This window comes from Anolis sagrei, chromosome 3, assembly GCF_037176765.1.
Source record: "Anolis sagrei isolate rAnoSag1 chromosome 3, rAnoSag1.mat, whole genome shotgun sequence".
Taxonomy (NCBI): domain Eukaryota; kingdom Metazoa; phylum Chordata; class Lepidosauria; order Squamata; family Dactyloidae; genus Anolis; species Anolis sagrei.
Genome location: NC_090023.1, coordinates 192,751,764 through 192,774,562, shown reverse-complemented (window position 1 = coordinate 192,774,562; position 22,799 = coordinate 192,751,764). Strand labels below are relative to the sequence as shown.

The 22,799-nt window shown below is 37.7% G+C and overlaps 1 pseudogene; it reads right to left on the bottom strand.

Annotated features, from left to right (window-relative positions):
- Nucleotides 1–1,702: 1,702 nt before the first annotated feature.
- Nucleotides 1,703–22,799, bottom strand: part of LOC132770151 (GPI-anchor transamidase pseudogene) — a 130,904-nt pseudogene continuing 109,807 nt past the window's right edge.

The window sequence follows — 22,799 nt, the reverse complement described above, 5'->3', positions numbered from 1 at the left end:
GTTTTTTTCATTCTATATGAAATAAATGTATTGAGTGCACATAACATCATTGGCAGCTGAAGGCTCTGATGTCAGTATGGTGATTAATCCACTCTCAATTTTAGTCTGAACTTGAAGGTGCTACACTTTATCTCCCAAATTGGTCTATCTGAACTAAACCTCAGAGTGGCTAGCCCATTTGGCTGACATTGGAGTCACCAGCTGAGATTGCAGAAAGAGAAACAACACACAGTACGTGGATTACATCTTTTCAAAATGTTGGTCATGACCTATAAAGCCCTACATGATTTAAGACAAGGCCGCCTCACAGATTGTAAGTGCGTTGTTGCTATAAGAATTGTATTGTTTAGCTTGTAAAGTATAGAATATTTCGTTAATAGTTTAGTTCACAACTATGGTTTTAGTTGTAATTTCTTTAATGTGTAAATCACCCTCAGTCTCAGTTTTGGGAAAAATGCAGGACACAAATAAAGATTGTCCACCACATGTTGTCCATCCTGCTAGAAAGCCAACAGCAACTAATTCTTCAGTGTTGCACATTTTAGTAAATACACAGGAAGGAAATTCTCCTTAAAAATAAGTGTACACATTTTCTCCAAGAAAAAAAAGAACATACCAGTAAATTTTGCTATACTGTGGTGATGCACAAATAAATGTAATCAATTTTTATCCTTACAATCTGAACAGTGAGTTCCTTGCACATGTCCTTCTCTAAAAAATAGTGAGCATTTCTAGTTGAACAGACTGCAAAAAAGGGATGAGGCAGTTGTGTTTCCCTTTGGGGTTGAAGTCATTCATGAATTTCTTCCAAAAATTCCAAGACATAAAATGTATACTTGTCCATGAAATGAATGCTATTTCCATGACCTGGTTGTTATAAAAATGAGTCTTATCCAACTTAGCTGCTAACTAAAGACAATATATTGAGAGAATAAATCCATTCACATATGAATGCACCTTGGCAGATAAATATGCATATAATAAAAGTGAAAATATGTATGTATGTCTATACATCATCCATCCATATGTTTGTGTGCAATTTCCAAGATGGCTGTGACTTTTAGAGAGCACTGTGACCCCTACTGACCAAACCTGGCACACAAGACCAACCAACAGAAATTTATGGGGTTTTTTTGGGGTGGGGCAGGGTTGACCCTAGATTTTGGAAGTTATAGTTCACCCACATCCAGAGAGCACTCTGAACACAACCAATAATGGATCTGAACCAAACTTGGCACACATACCCAAACATGACTAACCTTGAATACTAACAGCATTTGGAGGAAATTGCTCTTGGATGCTGGGAGCTGTAATTCAGCCAAAATCAAAGAGCACTATGAAACCAACTGACAATGTATCTGGAACAAACTTGGCATGCTTACCCATCTTGGCCAAATTTGAATACTGGCAGGGTTTGGAGGGAATTGACCTTGGATACTCGGAGCTGTAATTCACCCACAATCAAAGAGCACTGTGAATCCAACCGATGATGGATCTGGATCACACATGGCACACATACCCAATATTACCAACTTTGACAGGGTTTAGGAGAAGTTGATCCATGATGTTGGGAACTGAAATTCACCCACATCTTTTTGCATTTTCTAATGGGATCATTCATAAAATCCATAAACAAACAATGGTACTAATAATATTTATCAATACATTGTCAGGTAACTAATACATTGTCAGGTAACCATTGTCAGGTAACTAAGCAATAACTGATCAAAACTAACTTGCACCTCTTCTTCTGGCACATTTGTTCAATGGCATCTCTACATTTGTGATTTCTTCAGAATCTAAACGTTTCAAGAAGTCATTCAACCATCGCCTGTCATATGTATCAGAATATCACTACTGTCAGAAAAAATGTTTAGAGTGAAGTGTATTTGGTAGGATTCTACCCATTAATACTCCCAAAAGGTTTATGTATTCCACTTCCACATAATCACCATAGACATTCAATTCCATGTTTTTGTGACTAAGCACAATAGCTGGGCTTAGATTCTGTGGGTTGCAGGCCATTTCATCTGCTAGCATCAAGACTACATGGCTATCAAGAAGGCCACATCTTTTGCTACTCTTGAAAACTCAAAGATTATTAACTACATGTCAGTAAGTAGAATAATGATGTGCATATTAGATCTACCCAATTGTAAATATGCCTACTGCTGAAAAATCATTTTGCTTGTTCCTTAGCTCCATCAGCAATTGCTAGACTACAGTAGTTCAATAAAATGACTGTTGCTCTTTCTGCAGACTGACAATCATTTACTGATTCATGTGCATATGAGGAAGTGTGGAATAAAACATCATAAAATTCAAGGGCACTGAGCACCCAATGTTATAGTGATTTCATCTATATATAAAATGTATGGAACCCTGCTAGTTGAATGGAATAAAAAATCAAATTACAATATATAGAATTGTTATTACATTGAATCAAATCATTACAGTTCCACTGAAGACATGGAGAAATTTCAGAGAAGTAAATATATATACTTTAATTAAGATGTGAAAGGTCATTTCATATCACATTAATAGCATACAAATGGTGTGATTCTGGTACAAACTACAGGCTTGTACTCAAATCTCCAAGCATGATGGTGATGTCCTGGATTGTATATATTAGCTGTCTATTTTCAGATCAGCTGTAAACTTTATTTGTTTTGGCTTCTGGGCCATAGTTGCAAGCTAACTGAGATAAGCATAATTGCATTTGTCATAATGGTGGCATTACTTTGCTTATTTAGCAAGGAGGAGACAGTAAAGGCTCTGAAATATCTGCATCAGTCTAGAAATGAGTTTATAAGAGGCAATTACAGCTAGTTATTGATTTAAAACTACCACGAAGATATAATAACTTTTGCTTTTCAGGAGAAAAAAAATTACTGTGTCAGGCACAGCATTTCCTACTAATTCGAAAAGAGACCCCTGTGCTCTTACACCAAAGTAATTCCAAGTGTCATGCTGAATTGTAAATAATAGGAATTTATTAAGGCCCTTAGGTATATGCATCCATTGTTACTGAAAGACTGTGGTACAGAAATGTAATGGAATGCCTTAGGTTTTGATTGACCTAGAAATAACCCTAATTTGCATGCATAGTTAATGAAGTAAACATGGCATCAGCATTCATTACTTATTTTACATCCAAAATAAGTTCAAGTGACATTTCTTTTTGGATTCAAAGCTACACAAATCACAAAATTAATAGGAAGAATGTTGTCTTGGACATTTACTTACTGTGATGGTTAATATCCAGCAAAAGGATGTGGCCGGAAGTTCTCATTTTGAAACTATTTCCCCCCTTTTGTCGGGAATCTGACATCTTGTTAACTGCGTCAAGAAACAATACTAGTGAAGAATAAGGCCTGCATTGTCCTGTCTCCTTTTTCATTTCTTATTTGTTTGGTCCATAAGCCCAAGTACACTTTTGTCTTCTTGTATATGCTTTGTAGATTTAATGAAATCAAATCTCATCTCAGAGAAGTCATAAAATGAAAAGCTGTCAAGAACACGGGAATCAGTTTAAGCATATGAATATGAATCCTTTATCCCTGGTCGACCCTGACAGCATGACTTTGAATGCAAGGTATTTCATGCCTTTCTTTCTCTGCATTAAATTCCAAAGAGAGCAATCATCTTTCACAGATCATCTTATGGGGTGAAAATGTATGTAAGATCTTTGCACTTATGCTTTCTTTCACACACACATGTCCATGAACACGCGCACTTCATATCACTGCTTCAAGGTTCTCTGTAGTGGACTTTCATAATGCCTTGGAAGTTCTGAAAGCTGTAGACAAACTGGGTCTAGAGCAGGGGTCCTCAAACTAAGCCCCAAGGGCCGGATAAGCCCTCAAAGGTCATTTACCTGGGCCTTGCTCAGGATCAACCTAAGTCTGAAATGACTTGAAAGCACACAACAACAACAATCCTATCTCATCAGCCAAAAGCAGGCCCACACTTCCCATTGAAACATTATTAAGTTTATATTTGTTAAAATTGTTATTCATTTTAATTATTGTATTTTTAAAGTGTTTTTTGCACTACAAATAAGATATATGCCATGTCCATAGGAATTCATTCATATTATTTTTCAAATTATAATCTGGCCCTCCAATAGTTTGAGGGACTGTGACCTGGCCCTCTGTTTAAAAAGTTTAAGGGCCCCTGGTCTAGATCATAGGGAGGTGTTCTTCCATTTGTTTGAGTTGCCCTTGAAAGCTCATGATGGGTAAAATGGGGCACTAATGTGTTCTCTTGTATTTGTATTGTTTTGTTGCATATCTTGTTGAGGCTAGGTAGTGTGGTATATCCACATTTTAAGCAGGAAATCAAATAGTGGTCTCAATTTACTTATTAAACCAGCAAGAAAACTATTTTTGTGTATGGAATAGTTGAGCTTCTTGCACCTTCTGTCCCCAACCCTAACTCAACTGATAAGGCACTTGAGTATAATGGAACAGTGTCTTGAGCAGCACTATCCTTTGGAAGTATAGTTTACCTACTAAAAAAAAAATCACACGTATCTTGGTGACCATGCTGCTATTGAGAATGCTGACAGAAGTAACCTGGATGTCAGAAACCCTTGGAATTGCAGCCTTCCAGTCTCTTGAAGCCTTGGACAGAAAAGTCATGCAAAGCTACTGGTTTTGTGTATCTTGCAGATTATTCAATTCAGTGAGGGCTAATAGGTGCAGTCCTTTTCACTTTGGCAGCCAACAGGTCCATTATACCTAAAAGAAAAAGAAAATGGTTGCATCAGCTGGAAAGGCTAATGCATCATTCACACTTTAGGGGCCAGAAATTCGAGTTTATTTAAATCCCATTTCCTTCCCCAGAAGATCCCCCAATTCTGAACAATATTTACATCACACAACACAGTACAGAAACTTTAAGTTTCACATTGCTTTCTTTTGATATATTACAGTGTGAATAACGTTTAATGGTAATTGTGATTTTAAAAAACACAACAGATAATTAGCTATGTAGATGGTAGATAGATAGAGATACCGTAGCAAAATTTCTGTACCGTAGAAACCTTTGCAGACAGATTCAGAATTATTCTTCATCTATTATTAATATTTTTCCCCTAGTTCCGCCAATGATGCTCTCTTTTTCTATGTTTGGCAATTAGAAGGGCAACTGTCCATACCACAGGAACGCACACCAAGTTCCTCAATGATGAATATGCCCAAAAGTTAAGTGGTCAGTGTGACTTTATTAGACAGAGATTGCCAGGAACCAATTTTGTATTCTAGTGGTCTTTTGATTCATGTATTATGTTTTGATAACTTTATTGAATTCTGCTTTGATGAAAGTTTAATCAAAGTACTTTTCTGTTGAAGGGAAGCATGTAATTAGGAGACAAAAACATTTTTATATTCCATTCACACGCACCATTTTCTGATCCTCAGTGTTCAGATTTTGCATTTTTAATGTGCTCTTGTTTTAGTTAATTATTTATAGAGGATGCCATGTATTTTTAAGAGTAGAAAATTAGTCTTCACATTTTGATGTCAAATCCCATTATTGCCAAATGAGATCAATTAGATTTTGACTTTGACCTTGATGATAAACAAAAGTAGATAAGTATGCATGCGTGTGTATGAGTGAGAGAAAGAGAGAGAAAGGAAGAGACAGAGAGAGCTTTGGGATTTTACTCACTTTTCCAATCTATCGGACGTAAACATAACAATTTTATTATGCACGTCTGAATCAACCTGCTCAGCATATGGAAAGAGCTGTTTGATTTAATCTTTAAAGACTAGAACATTAAATGAACCAGAAACCTCTGCTTTTGGTTAACACAAGCATCGATGAGTGTGCAGTTTTAATTACTTATTTTTTGCCATCATCATAGGAGAAAAAGAGACTAAGTTGGTGGATGTCTTTTGTTTGAAATCTTAATTTTCTCAAGTAAATTCTCTGCTGTATTTCAGGTTATATACAATGACTAGTGTTTCTGCAAATTTCCCTTTGTACATTCTGGATAAATTGAGAGCAGCCTTATTGATCTTGAATATGATTTTAATGCTGCTGTTCTCTTGCACATAGTTGAAAGTTACTATTTGTGGTTAAGTTGTTGGGCTGCCTTTAATATTTAATTGTTTTTTTTTAACTTTTGTATTGCATTTTTAAACTTGACTAAGTGTGGGATTGTTAGCCACCTTGAGTCCCCATCAAGAGAAAGAAGGGGTTATAAATAAAGTAAATAATAATAATAATAATAATAATAATAATAATATGCAGCTATTTGAATTGAACTGAATTCAGCTTTTATGGGAAAAGAGACATACAATAGACATAAAAACAACAGTGTGAGAAGACGGTGGTGACTATGTATTCAAACTATTTTTAAATGTAGAAATTTCAGTTTTAGCTATCCCACTTACTGATACCCACTTTATCTCCTGAGTATTTTTCTTGATTAGGAAATTTGTACAATGCCAGAAAGGCTGATGTTGTTTAAAACCGCAGACAAAGACTACCTTCTGGTGTCTATAGGCTGTCTTCCTGAAGTTTCCAAACCTTAAGCCTATGAAACCATTAATTACAACAATCTCTACTACAAGTAGTAGTAGTAGTAGTAGTAAAGTAAAGGTTTCTCTTGACACTAAGTAGTCATCTCCGACTCTGGGGGTTGGTGCTCATCTCCATTTCTAAGCTGAAGAGCCGGTGTTGTCCGTAGACACCTCCAAGGTCATGTGGCTGATATGACTTCATGGAGCGCTGTTACATTCCCACTGGAGCAGAACCTATTGATGTACTCACATTTGCATGTTTTTGAACTGCTAGGTTAGCAGAAACTGGGGCTAACAGTGGGAACTCAACCATTCCCTGGATTTGAACCATTGCAGCTCAGCAGTTTAACCACTTTGCCCCCAGGGGCTAATAATAATAATAATAATAATAATAATAATAATAATATCTAAAATTCATTTGGAAAATCACTCTCTCCTCTGGTCTAGGACTTATGCAGTATTTCCTTACAGAATACCTTACTCACCTGCCCAGTAGCAGCCAGTTGATATCAGAGTGCATTTGTCAGTGGCTGGAGGGGAAGAACTATCCCGTGTTGGCAATGGGATGACCTTGTGCAGATAAGAAAAAGGTCTTTGGTCTCCAGAATAAATCAACTGGAGGAGTTCTATGCTCTGTCATTGTAAATAGAATGCTATGCAAACAGACAATAATAATAGTTAAGATCCTGGATGAGGACATGTATTGCACATGTGTAACAATGACATGGCTCCCTCCAAGTTTCCAGCCTCTCTCCTAAGATGTGGGGCATCAGAAAACCATTCATCTGTTTTCTAGTAGCCAGATGCACAAAGACCCAAAGGTAATATAAATAAGATCAGGTAAAACGTTCTGTGGTTTTAGCTTTGAATACATTTTCATCAGTTTTGTGGATTTTAACTGTTAATTTTAATTACCATTGATGTTTAATTCTATTTTAATGTCTGTATAATTTTTGATTTCAAATTGTATTGAAATGCTTTTAATGTTGGACTTGTGCCATTGCAACCCACTTAGAATGCCAGTTGTAGCTTGTCAAGCATAAAGCTGTAATAATGCAATACATCGTGTTTAGAAATGGAAATGCTTTTGAAACATGAGTGTGATCCAATATTACTAGCTACCTAATTATATGTAAGAAACAATTTGCAACTTTGTATGGATTCAGTAAAGAATTTTCTTTTTCTACAGTGACTAAATTACTTCTTAGGTTGCCACTGAATGCTTGAGTATAGAGGTAAAATCTTATGATGTTTGATATCCCATTTGCAGGATGTAAAGGCCTTGGAAAATATAAAAATATTCTGATAAACAGTAAGGTAAGAAAAGAAGTTTTCTAAAGTGGCCGTAGGGGAAAATAAAGAAACAAACAAGACAGGCTCTCATGAACAAACTCAGTTTCTGAGCCTTGGAACAGGAGATAAGAGCTTAGATGAACAAGCACAGAAAATAACTGGAAATAGCTTCAAGGGTAACAGTATGTTAACTTTGTTTTGTCTCCGAGTTCTAGAGCCAAATAAGTTAGCAGAGCTTCTTCACTTGCATTTTGGCAATAGCTATCACAGGTCAAATACACACACACACACACACACACAAACTTAGCACTTACTGATATATTCCTTTTCATGAAGGTAGGCACACATTTAACTGAGAGATGGTGAAGGATGATACAACAATGCACATGCCTCAGTGAAAGGAAAGTTTAAAATACTTGACCTTGCATTAATATAGGAAAATACGTAACATGATATGTTATGGGAATAATTGAAAAGGAGTTAAACATTGAGGTTCAATTAAGTGTTATTTTCACTGTTTCACAAAATTTCCTTTTGCAGCTTGGCCCTTTTTCCTGGGGTGGGCAACGAGATAGTAACAAAATTTCATTTGTCTCATTATAGTAACAAAACTTTCACTAAGTATACTTTAGAAACACTTTAGAAATAAAGCACCAGCACCCCCAGTTTTGTAATGACTTTTGAACCATTTTTTTTATGGATTGGACATAAAAACCCTACGGGTTACTCTTGATTTTTTTCTTTAAAAATCCTTTTGTATATTTTTGAATCAACAGAAGGTCAAAAGGGAAGAAAACTGGCCAACAGACCTTCTGTAGTTGCTCCCAGTATTTTACACAATGTTTCTGCCCAGTAAAAGGCTTTCATGTATGTATTAGCTTTATTCCCTTATTTATATCTTGCTTTTTTTTTTTTTAAAAAAAAAAGAAGACTGATACCTCACTTTTAAAAAGTCTCAAAATGTTTTCAGTTTCCCTGATACTTGATGATGTCAAATAGCCCCCTTTTAAAAACTGACTCTGGAATCCTATATAATTTATTATAAACTTTAGTAATACCTAGTAGCTATGTAGTAGAGGTGCTAAAACCCTTTTATTAAATTGTGAAGATGAGTAAGGGGACACCAGCAGAATCATCAGTGCATGATGTATATCAGTGCACATTGTGCATTGATATATTTTGTGCTCTGATGCACATTGCACACCAATGCACAGCACGCAATGATATGTATTGGGCGCTCTGCCAGGTCAGTTACATAGCAAGCAATGACAATCCTCTACTAGATATGAAGATTACACAACTGCGCAGTTGTAATGGCCAAAGACATACATGCCACAACAGGATTCCAGTGTTAAAAGAAGAGTAGACAGTTTTCCTGCATGGCAGGGGGTTGGACTAGATAGCCCTTAGCAGGCATGTAGCCGGGGGGGGGGGGCTCGGGGGGCTTCAGCCCCCCCCCCCCCCGAAATTCTCATGGTGGTTCGCGAAAAGGCCTTACTGGTGCATTATTTAAACTGTTATGTTTATTCATATCATGATCTGATCACCATACTAAATATATCCCATATGCATGGGGGTATTGGGGTAATGATACAAAAGGTTTGCTAGGCTAGACCCTCTTTCACTCAGACTCAGCCCCCCCCGAAACTCAGCCCCCCCAAACCACCCCCTGAAACCCCCCCCCCCCCGAAATGAAATCCTGGCTACGGGCCTGGCCCTTAGGATTTCTGGGAGTTGAAGGCCAAAACACCTGGAGATCCACAGGCTGAGAACGACTGTTCTAACGTGACTCAGTGGGCAGAAAGCTGCCTTAGAGATGGGATGCATATTCCAGAATCAGAAGATGAATGTAGTGGTGCTTGGTGGCTTCCATAGCAATAGAAGGTTGGTCCTCTTTCAGGTTATATTTTAAACTTCAAAGGATTTGTCAAAGGTTATGAAGTGGGCTCCTCAATAAGTTCAGCACCTTGGATAACTTCTTTTAAACAGAACCTGCAATGAAAGTGCCAGCTACCACTGGATAACTACATAGCCATATCTGGAATATATTGCACTTCATTGAACTCTCCACACACTTTCCAATCTTTTGCTTGGATGGTTGTATACTCAAGACAAGACTGATGTAAATATTGAAACTATTTTTTTTAAAAAAATATATAAATACTGCAGCAATGACTAATTATATGCCAATAAGAAATGTTTGGATCATGGTCCTTGAAATCAGACACAAGGTAAGAAACATGGACAGTAAGTCACATTACAGGCTTCTTTTCTGGAAGGACAAGTTAAGATAAGAGAGTGTATGGGACTGCATGGGACAAAGCAGAAGGGCTAGGATGACTTACTTTTTGGGGGGCAACAGCTCCCAGAATCCCTTTGCCAGCATAACCAGTTGCCCTAATGCCTGGGGGATTCTGGAAAGTGCAATCACCAAAAGGAATTTCTCAACCTTTTCAGATGCAGAAGGAAATAAGTAAGAGGATGTTGCTGCCTGCTCCAAACTGTCCATTATCTGTTGACCTTTTCCTAGTAGTATGGCTGGTTATGATGGCACTCAAGATCAATGAAATGACTCTGAAAGCAGAATGATTCCAGCATAACCTATTTATTTATTTATTTATTTATTTATTTATTTATTTATTGCAACATTTATACCCTGCTCTTCTCACCTACCCGTCCCCCCCCCCCCCCGGGGGAGGGGGGAGGGTGACTCAGAGTGGCTAATATAGGCAGCAATTCGATGCCACAATATCAGTAACAACAGTATAAAAACATAAATACATTAAAAACCTAAATAAATTCCTAAATATGCAGGGGCTGTGTGTTCACACTGCTCAACCTAGATAGACTCAGACTCACAATAATATACAATCAAAGCGACTTATGACTCTGGGAAAAAGTCAACACCTTCCTGTGTACTTTAGCATCTGTAGCCCTTGGCTAGTGAGCAGTGCTGAAACGTGTTGGAAGGAGACAGCTGTTGTGCCTTACCTGATGTTTGGGTCAACCAACATGTATTTTCTGTGGGCATTTTCACACTAAGCAGCTTATTGCAAAATCGCATAAATGAGCCCAAGTGCTTTTCAACTTGCTGAATCTATGGAATTTGTTAAACATGGAGAAAGATGTTCTACATGAGCTGTGAGTTTTTATATGCTCTTGGTGCAACTTCATTAAAAGAGATACAAAAAAATGAATCATTAAGCTTTTAGCAACAAGTCCACAGAGATTCTTCTACAAAAGAATTTCTTTTTTTGGAACGATTAGCGGTTCTGATTGAGGTGCTTTACGTCTACCAAATGACAGTTTAAGAACCCCCCTTTTAGTAAGAAAAGCTTTTAAGGTGTTTGAAAATTGTGGGACTCCAGTAACGCTAATGCCAAATTGCTTTCACTTCAAATGAGCATCTATATTACCTTGATTATTGCTATAGAGATTTGGCAATACGATTCTTTGTGCTGCCTTTATGAGACTGGAGGCCCGCTTTTATCTCTCTTGCCCTTTTTAAAATAGAAAACCTTCTTGCCGATATGGCTTTTTAAGGTCACCGCAAAACAGCATTAGCTATGTTTACACAGGTTTAAGGGCTGTTGTTGTTGCTCTAGCTGTGTGTTTTTTAGAAGGATTTCAGCTTCAAAAGTCATAAAATCGAGCACCTTTATAGGCTTTATGATGCTTGTTTTAAAAAGGATTCAGTTTTAAAAATGTTACAATTCAGCACGTTGATGGGTTGTAGTGAATTTTAGTACCTGTCTGCTATATAATATAAATATTCACAGTGACAGCTGGTGGTTGCTATGTCAGTGCAATGGTGAATCCACTCTGGGCTTTAATATGAATTTTAAAAGTATTTGTCAAGACTCTGAAGCCAAGGTGCTGGACTGGGTTGAGGGCTTTTGATAGCTTTATTAAAGTTCAGCCAAAAACCTGGTGTGCCTTCCAGGCACCCTGACATGGGAACCACTATTCATCATTGACTATTCAAGAAAGCATTATAATTTGTATTAAGTTGTTTAATTCAACTTTGAACACCAAAGAAAAGCAGTATTTAGTCAGTCCAGGGAGTGGATATTTTCCATCCATGTTGACCTACTCAAGATTCTCATCAAGCACTCTGCTGCCAGGAAAAGTCAGAAGCTGCAACAAAAACTCAGTTAAAACAAAGCCAAGGAGATCAGGATGTAAGGAAATATTAAATATCTAAGGCTACTTAAGTAATACCAAGGAACAGTCAGTTTCCTCAGTCTGGAAAACTCTTTTGAGTATAGTTCTTGTAAGCATAAGCAGTTGTGAGGACCCAAATATTAATATAATATTATGAGTCAACGCTATATTAAGGAAAACACCCCCACAGTGGAATCTTTGAATAGGGACTATAGGATAAAAAGGTTGCTTTGCTGCTGCAGTACCTGTACAAATAAAACATCACTTCATACCTGTCCAGTATTTACTTATGACTCCATCTCCCTGTTACAGTTGAATTGAAATATATCCACAAATGTATGGAAATAGATAATGGTATCTTTGCAAATATTTATATTAATATTTGGTTCCTCATAATTTATTTTACTTATTTATTTACCATATTTATATACCACCTTTCTCAACCTGAGGGCAACTCAAGACAGTTTACAAATGGCACAATTCAATGCCCCCAATAACATAAAAACAATTAAAAACATTTAGCTTAAATAACATCAGATAAAATAGTAAAAACCAATAAAAACATAAATAATCAGCGTCTCATTACTAAAATCATTATCCAATCATATTGTCCGGTCATTCCATAGATCTGAGTTTGTCTGCTACACTGCATTTGGGAATGCATGCACAAAAGCCAGGTTTTAACATTTTTTGTGAAATGTTAGGAGTGTGGGGGGCTGATCTAATATCCCTAGGGAGGGTGTTCCATGGCCGAGGGGCCACCACTGAGAAAGCCCTGCCCCTTGTTCCCGCCACACACAACTGCTTATGTGTTATAAGAATTCTTCTCAAAAAAGATTTCCAGACTAAGAAAATTGACTTTCTTTGGCATTGTTTACACAAGCTCTATTTCATTTGCAGCCCAGAAGCCCTAGGTCAGTGGTTCTCAACCTATGAGTCCCCAGGTGTTTTGGCCTACAACTCCCAGAAATCCCAGCCAGTTTACCAGCTGTTAGGATTTCTGGGAGTTGAAGGCCAAAACATCTGGGGACCCACAGGTTGAGAACCACTGACCTAGGTCTAACCCTGATTAGCTTTGAAAAGGAGACAAGACTGGGTATGTTTAAGGTGGCATCAGATGCACTTTTCTTCTCACCTCTTCCAGCCCCATGGCTGGAAGTCCTGTATACTCCCAAGATTGTTCTACGTCTAAACTGTCCTGCAAACTTATTTTTCCCCACAGTTTCATTGCAATGGGACCACAACAACTTGTACCAAAATCTGATCATGAAAGTGATATATCACTTTCTATTTTGTATGCTGCATGGTTTGCTATGTATGAAGATGCAAGTCACATTTGAGCTGCCCCGAGATAGATATGTGCCTCTTTTTTGCAGCACTGCTGGAGAATTCATTATGATCTATACTGACATTTGGATACTATTGTTGGTCTATTGTTGTTCAAAGGCTAAAATGTATAGTATTTATAGATGACATGTTACTCCGATCTTTATGGGATCATGATTTTACCCTTTGCAGTGATGCCAGGCAATGGCCTGCTAGTGACAGCTGTCATGGACAGAAGATGAGTAGCATGTCCAGAGGGCTACAATTCTTAGCTTTCAAAGGTTGGTTCTTTTCCATGTCCTGCTACTTTGGTCTCATTTGTCCAGGCTCCAGGGTGTTCTGTCTATATGTACACATACTGATGGAATGACTGTGTCCAGCATGATTTGAAAATCTGGAGGAACGGACTCTGCTACTTTAAGCATGAGATGTATCTTTTGTTTCTCTTTGAAGCTGAAGAGGAGAGGAGGAAATGGTAAAATTGAAACCATTTCCCTATCATATAAATGCAAATTCTGGCATTTTCATGTAGTTACAGCTAGAAAGAAAAATTCTTCCCTGTTACCCAAGGCACAGTAAGTCTTATCTACATATTTTAATATTCGAGCCTCAAACCATACTTTATCTACCACTGGATTTTATATATATATAAAAATTTACTCCTTTGCTTTCAAGATTGTGGAACTTGTAGTTGCTGACATGGCATTTGATCTAGAAAAGTTTGAGCAAATTGTAGCCCATTGATTCCATTGGGAAAGTTAAGTACACTTGCCTTTCACCTGTGAATGAATGCTTGCAAATTTTCCTCTGTTGAATTCTATATTCCTGATAGGTTGTGGGAGGAATAACCTTACTTCAAAACTTCCAATGATCCAAAACAAACAAACACCTCATTTAAAAAAAACCTCAAGCAAATCTAGGAGGAAAACTGCATTGAGTGGATGTCAGGAAAACTATGTAGATTACTTACTAAAGTGTGGAAACATTTCTACTCACATACAGTGTTTACACTGAAAGAATATATTAGTTGTGGAAACTTTTTTCATTCCGCAAGAGGAATACTATGCAATCAGAACAAAAGCAATTAGTCAGTTACACACTTTTCTTTCCCAGCAGAGTTCTTCCTGAGTATAAAGGACTTGGGCAGTACTGTAACAGGAGGCGGGGAACTGCTCAAAGGGAGCACTGCAGCAGTGGTCTCAGTTTCTATGCCATGTGAAATATAAATCACACAGCTCTTAGGGTTTAAATTTGGTTGGATGACATTGACATATCTGGAGGGAGCAGGAGTCAAATGTTGATTCAAGGGGCCAGGGACTGCAGTGTTCCCATTCCATGCAAAATCCAATTCTGCTAGTCAAGATTCCAGATTTCATCCAGGTTTGCCACTCCTGCTTTCAATCATGAATTTCCTTCTCTGTCTCCTTGTTTGTATAGCAAGAGGGGATAAAGGTGTATTAGATGAGGATTCAGCATCTAACAGCATGGGAATATTTTCTCTGAGAAGGTAGTGCCCCACTACAAAAAAACTGGGGTTACCTGAAAAACTTCCTGTAGATGTTAACTGTATTTTTCTACAATCCTTGTCCTGGTCCTGCAAGCTTCTTTTAAGGTAGAAATGCTCATGATGTCTCATGTTTGAGAGTGAGGAAAGTGAAATGGCTATGGTTATTATCTATAAAGTCCTATACAGATTATGTATAAGATGTTAGGCAGACCACCTCTTCTTGTATGAGATGCCTGGGCTCTGATTTCACTGAGTCCCACCACTACCACAATTCTCTAAGTACCACCACCATCACCAGCATGTTTAGTAGGAATGCAAGACAAGGCATTTCCCCTAATATCTGAAACCCTCTTCCCATGAAAGCCAGAATGACAACCCTCTTCATGTTGTCCTTCCAACTGAAGGTGAAAAGTTTTTTATTCGGGTTGGCTCTTAAAGCAAAAAGTTTTTTAAAAAATAGGCTAAGGCAGGGATTCTTAAATTTTTAAGCCATGGTGCCCTTTTTGAAGCAAAAGTTTATTGTGGAATCCCAAGAATTTTTTTATTATAGTGTGTGTGTGTGTGTGTGTAATGTATATATAATGTATATAATATATAATTATTATATTATATTATATTATATTATATTATATTATATTATAATGTATACCAGGCATGAAAAAAAATTGAACAACATAAACCTAACAGTATTTCAGTGGAAGACCTCAGGAAACATCCAGTCCAATCCCCTTCTTCCATGCAGTAAAAGCACAATCAAAGCATCTCCTGAGCGGTGGGTGGGAAAGAGGATTTTGAAAACAAGGAAGGCAAGGAAAAAAGGTTTTTGAGGGTGAGGGAGATGGGAAACGGGGAGAAGTAGAAAAGAGGAGGGAAAACTGGGAGGGAGAGAGAACTGGAGAGCCCCTCAGTATGTTTTGCGGAGCCCCAAGGGCTCCCTGGAGCACACTTTGAGAATGACCAGGTTAAGGGAGAGTGAATTGTTTTAAGTGAATTGATTTTAAGAGTGTTTTAAATTGTAAATTTCATTCTTTTACTCAGTTGTTAATTGTTTTTATACTGCGGATATTTTAAAAATTATATTCTTTTAAATTATGAGCCAGTTTGAGTCCCAAATTTGGGGGAAAGTGGGAAAAGAATAACAGCAAAAACAACTACTATAATAAATACCAAATGAGTGGCTCAGGGTTAACCACTGTAATGGGCTTTCTTTAGGACAGAATTGGGAAATAGATTTAAGGAGCATATAAGTATGCATTCCAAATTTCCATCTAGATGCAAGACATTAAAACTGAATGAAGAGGGTCATGAAATAAATCATTTACCTTAGGGATCTGTCTGGGTGACCATCACCTTTTGAGATGAGATGGATAGCTGAATAAGGCTGAGGGTTCATCATTAATGCAGTTTGATGAGGCACCAGCATTATTTGGCACCAAAGGCTAAAGGCCTTGTAAACCAACAACTCCCATGATGACATAACATTGAGGGTGCATCTGCACTGTAGAATGAATTCAAGTTGATCCCTCTTAACTGCCATGGCTCCCTGCTATGGAACCCAGTGAGGTGTAGTCTTACAAGGTCTTGCTAAAGAGTGATGGCGCCTCATCAAACTACAACTCCCATGGTTCAACAGCACAGGATTATGGCAGTTAATAGTTCAAACTGCATTCATCCTACAGTGTGGATGCACCCTGAGTTATGGCAGTTGAAGTGGTGTCAAAGAACCCATTGACTTTTCTGCTATGACACCTTGATCTTTCTCCCAAGAAATCCAGTTGCTACTACTTCACTCTTCTGTACCAAGTGACAACTTTTTTATTTGCCCATTCTTTTTAAATATAGATGAGATTTAAGACCCATGCTGTTTCTTATTTTGTTAGTATGCAGGCTCTTGTTTTATTGCAAGTTCCATCATTCATTGTTTTAAACTGCAATTTTATTCTTTTATTGTCTACCAAATGGAAAGCACTACTGAAGGGTGGCCTGTAAATATTTAAGATACACTAATTAATACATTTTTGTTGTTTCCCTTTAGATATGCTTTGGTAGAATGCATTATTTTACAGCCATGTCAAAGGAATGAAAATCATTTAGTATTTGCCATGAATAATCACAGAAGAGTACTTTATAAAAGGAAGTGTTGATAAGCTCAGCATTAGAAACTGACATGTTCAGAGATCTGTTGATGACCAAAAGGTGGACAGATTCCAGGGGCTACAGATACTTAGTGGGCTGTACCCCCTCATGCCAACCTGGCACCAAACACATTTTTACTCATACTCTAGGGAGTAATGACGCTGGTGTTGTTTTTTGTTTTTGTCATGGATGGACTCTCCTCCCCTGCCACCAAAATGGAAATGAACAGAAGCATCCAAAAGAGGAAATAGAGGCACATAGGCATGCTACTGGAATTTTGCAAGACTATTTATTTATGACCCAACTTTTCTCAGAGTAAAGGCCCAAGTTGCAGCATAGTTTTAAATTAGAAGCAGGGCTAAATCCTAATCACAACAGGAAAAAATACTGTATATAGTCACGCGTAAGCCTAAAAACTTCAGTCCCCTGTGTTGACGTATCTGTAGAACAGTGTAAGCACCATATCTTCCAGGCAAAGTACAAAGTGTTGGTTTTGACCTTTGAAGCCCCACGTGGTTTAGGTCCATACTCACAACGAGGCTTTAATATGGGAAGAAAGCAGAATTCTTGGAAATATAATTTAAGGTGGGAGCTTTTGAATTCTCTGCCACAGGGATCCTTGCCTACCTAAACTACATTTCCCAGAATTTTGCTTACTGCCTTGTGCCTTCTCATCCTCCTCCTTGAAAGTTTTGGTGGGGGAAAACACCTGTTCATTCACTAAAGGGATTGCTGGCAATTGAATCAACCCTGTGAGGTAGGCAAAGTTGAGAGACAGTCAGTTTACCTAGTAGGTTTCCTATCATCATCATCATCATCATCATCATCATCATCATCATCATCATTTCAAAGGCTGGATGTGCATTTGTTGGGTGCTTTGATTGTGCTTTTCCTGCCTGGAAGAAGGGGGTTGGACTGGATGGCCCCTGAGGTCTTCCAGTGAACTAGTACTGTTCAGTTTATGTTGGTTAAAATTCACTAAAATCAGTGGATATGCAAATCTTTCTGAAACCTGGGTGGAATGATGCTTTATTTATGTTGTATCATTGAAAATAGAAATTTAAAAAATAGTTCTTGTAATTTTTTAAAAAATGTTGTTCATAAAAACTGTTTAAAAATCCCCAAAATCAGAGGACGTGTGAAACATTGTGAAACTCGGGGGAGTTGCAGGGGTAAATGTGTTCTATTATTGTAGCAAGGTTCATCCAGATAGTTCTAAAGATGAGGTAGAAAGTAGCCCTGGAACCTCCCCCTTGTGCAATTACATAATGAAAAAGTAACTAAAATTTTATTGTAACATTAAAGTTATGATATGAACAATATTTTAGAAACACTTTCAAAATGATTCACCACCTTCCTGATTTAGTAATGGATACTGAAACCTTTTTTCATTGATCGCACAAGCCTAGTAACCAAGATAGCCTAGGACTAACTGAGCTGAGACTAGACTCGTTGAAGCTATGCGAAATCCAAAACTCTTTCAGCCTAAGGATGCTGGACTTTCCTTGATCTTGCCAGGCTTTGTGCCAGCATTGTGGTTGTATTACTGATCTGAAGGAGATCTGAATAAGATATAACTCAGTTTCTTATCCAACTTAGATTTGAGTAAGATTTAATCCTACCACTTTTCACAGTTTTGCTGCCAGATCTTAGACAGCAGAATGTGGATTATTCTGTTACTAAACCTCTGATAAGATTTTTTTCTGGCAGAAGAAGAGAGACTACACTTGGACTTTATCTTCAACCTCCCCATACCTGGCATATTCATGAATTAGGCGCGTAGTGTTAATCAGATAGGGGCAGTTTCTTATATTTTTATTATATTTCTTAGATTGCCAGAAAGGCAAAGCTGTGCTATATCGATTGAAGATTGTAGCTATTGTGTGTGTGTTTTCTGTTAAAATGAGAGCATTTCTCCCATTCCAAATAAGAATTCTATATCCCAATGAAATTTGTTTTTTATCTCCATATAACTAAAGTTGCAGAGAATAAGCTGCAGAAAATCATTTGTGCCTAAAACTCTTCCACTTACTGTTCACATTCCCTTGGGAATTTTGTCTGCTCATTTTCTTTGGATGCCTAAAATGTATTTCTGAATGCGACATTCTAAGTTACTGTAATGTTAGAAATCTGAGAGTGGAAGGAAAATTTCATTTGGGAAGGTAGAATTCTTATTTGGAGAAGAATGCTCTCATTCCTCTCCAAGCAACACCCCTGATTTGATTTCCTTTCCATCTCACTTAAAATATTCTGACCTTTATTAGCTGTTGAAAGGAATTCTGAGCTTTCTCTGAATATTCATGATAACCATTTTAACTCTGTTACAGATGACAAGAAAAATGCTGACAGAATACTTGAAAGTGTTCTAATAAGGAAGCCTTGTGATCACATTATGTCTAACTTTCAACAAACAAGCACATGGCAATAATGATATTCTTATGAGGAGAAGAGGAAGTTCTGCATATTATGATCATGGGCAGATTATTATTTGAGCAGCTGCAGATAACATTGGGCACAAGCTGCCCAAAGTACTATAGAGATTTGAGAATGGAAATATTGTCTTTTGGAAACATGCAAACTCTGCTCTTCATTAAAGCGACTGATTTGCCCTATGATTTTCCGTAGGGGAGCTATTTTGTGCACTTGAGTCCTATAGTTGCCAGCCTGTCATTTTACCACCTCATTTACTTTTCCTAATTTCGTCTTCATTATTCTACACTTTTTTTCTCCCTTCCTCTTGTTAAAGTGTAATCCCATGGCATGTTTTATAATTTGTTAATGGAATTTGCAAATAGGAGATCAATTCCCTATTGGAGCTACATCCATTCCTTCCAATGGGGATTCCATATCATTTCAATGTTATCTTTGCATTTGATTCTCAACAGATAACACATAACACTTTTATGTGTTTATACAAAACTGACTCCAGCTGTTCCTGGCCTATAGATGAAGAGGTATGATCCTAAAATGAGCTCACCACCTGTCTTTGAAGGAACCCAGTTGCCTCTGTTGTCTAACACCTATCTCTTGACACTCACTGGATGTCATGGAAGAAAATGATGTTGGCAACATTCAATTCATAGAATCCTAGAATCCTAGTATGGAAAGATACCACAAGGGCCATCCCGTGCAACCTAATTCTGCAACGCAGAGACACAGAATCAAAACACCTCTGACAGATGACTATCTAGCCTCTGATTATAAATTTCCAGAGAAGGGACTACACCACTCTATGAGGCAGCATATTGCACTGCTGAACAACTCTTACTCCCAGGAAGTTCTTCCTAATGTTTTGGTGGAATCTTCTTTCTTGCAATTTAAATCAATTGCTTAATGTCCTAGTCTTTAGAGCAGTAAACAAGCTTGCCCCCTCACCAATGTGATATTCTTTCAAATATTTAAATGTAGCTCTCATGTCCCCTCTCAGCCTTCTTTTCTCCAAATTAAACATACCCAGCTCCCTAAGCCATTTACTCATAGGGCTTGGTTTACAAATCTTTGATTAAATCAACGGGTAAATGCCACCACATCCAATCACTATTGAATGTTAAAACATGGCATTGGGGGATGGGCATTTATTTATCAGAAGAACTCGTGTAATGTGTAATAATCAGAGGTACAAGGGAAAACAAATTTACACACATTCTTTCTACTTCATGGTCATTTAGTGGACCAACTGTAGATGGAAAACAACTATATCACTGAGTATCTTCATATGCAGATGATACCACTTTGATGGCCGAAAGCGAGGAGGACCCAAGGAGCCTTCTAATTAAGGTGAAAGAAGAAAGTGCAAAAGTTGGGTTGCAGCTAAACATTAAAAAAACCAAGATTATGGCAAAAATAATGATTGATAACTGGCAAACAGAGGGAGAAAACGTGGAGGCAGTGACAGACTTTGTATTTCTAGGTGCAAAAATTACTGCAGACACAGACTGCAGCCAGAAAATCAGGAGACACTTACTTCTTGGAAGGAGAGCAATGACCAATCTTGATAAAATGAAGTGAAAAGTAGAGACATCAACAAAGATCCGCATAGTTAAAGCAATGGTATTCCCCATAGTCACCTATGGATGTGAGAGCTGGACCATAAGGAAGGCTGAGCTAAGGAAGATAGATGCTTTTGAATTGTGGTGTTGGAGGAAAATTCTGAGAGTGCCTTGGACCGCAAGAAGATCCAACCAGTCCATACTTCAGGAAATAAAGCCCAGCTGCTCACTGGAGGGAAGGATATTAGAGGCAAAGATGAAATATTTTGACCACATAATGAGATGACAGGAAAGCTTGGAGAAGACAATGCTGGGAAAATGGAAGGAAAAAAGGAAGAGGGGCAAGGTGGATGGATGGCATCCTTGAAGTGACTGGCTTGACCTTGAAAGAGCTGCGGGTGGTGACGGCCGACAGGGAGCTCTGCCGTGGGCTGGTCATGAGGTCACTAAGAGTCAGAAGCGACTAAACAAATGAACAATAAAATCTTCATATGGTTCTGGCTTTTGAGTGTGTCTTAATGTATATTTAATTTTAATTTTTAATTTTTAAATTTTTAACTTAATGTATTTTAACTATTGTTGTTCGAAGGCATTGAATGTTTGCCATGTGTAAAGATGCCTCAAGTCCCCTTCGAGGTAGAGAGAGGCGGGATACAAATAGAGTAAATAAATAAATAAATAAATAATTTTTGTGCCACTCTAGCAACACAAGAAAGGAACCAGTGTTAGCCATTTTTGCATTCCCAAAATCATGGGTAGACAGGTATCATGGTTGCCAAACTTGCTTGTTTCACAGAAAATGGAATGCCTATCCATTAGAGCCTTGTGAGAAAGACACACAAATCAACTCTTGATTACGGCATGCTTTCTTATTTTCAGCAGTACCTTTTACAAATCTGAAGAATATTCACAAAATCTTCTCTCTACACAAGAATGCGATGTGAAACACTTTGTTTTTTTAATGCAGTTTTTATAATTTATGTAAAAAAGTTTCCATGCCTACTGGGTTTTTTGCTTTGTGACATAAAGTACACACAGACACACAGACAGAGAGAGACAGCAAAGAAGGACATATTGATGAAAAATAATTGATTGGTGAAAAAGATATGGAAAAAACTGGTGAAAAGGAATGCCGAAAAAGATTGTAGTTAACTGTCACAACTATCATATTTTTGTCCAGTTGTGCATTTTATACAAAATTGTTCCTGCAAACAGTCAGCAAAAAGAACAGGAAATACCTCACCGTCTTGCAGTTGAAGAAAAGCTATGTAATTTGTCTTCCTTGTGCAGAAAGGAATTTCTAATATAATTAGGGGTAATTAAAATATGTCATTTTGCTGCTGGTTTTGTTACATGATAGTGGACTTTATCACACTGAAGTGGCAAACTGGCATCCCTACCTCATAATACAATGCAATATCTATTACTGGTCCAACACTTCCCTGCAACGGAGCTGTCCCAAAGCTATTGACAGGCAAAACCCACCAATATTTTCAGATCATTCTATAGTTCCAACACTATAGTGCCTGGTGTGAGGATCCCAGACACATTTGTGGAGATATGCTGGTAACATCAGAGAGTAGGATTGCCCTTTTCTCTCATTCTCCTCTCACTTAAAAAGAAATATTTCTTTCTTGTTCTCTTTTTGAACTCCACTCTGTGGAACTGCAACGCTTCTTTTGAAAATTAAAAAAACGAGGGGAAGTGGCACAGCAGGAGTCATGCCTCACATCCAAAAGTATGGTCGCACTTCAGAAGCATTGCAGTTTCACAATGGCAATAGCGGTATGATGATGAGGGTCACTATGCTGGTACATTGTCACTAGCCCTTGTTGCAAGAAGATTGTGAGACCT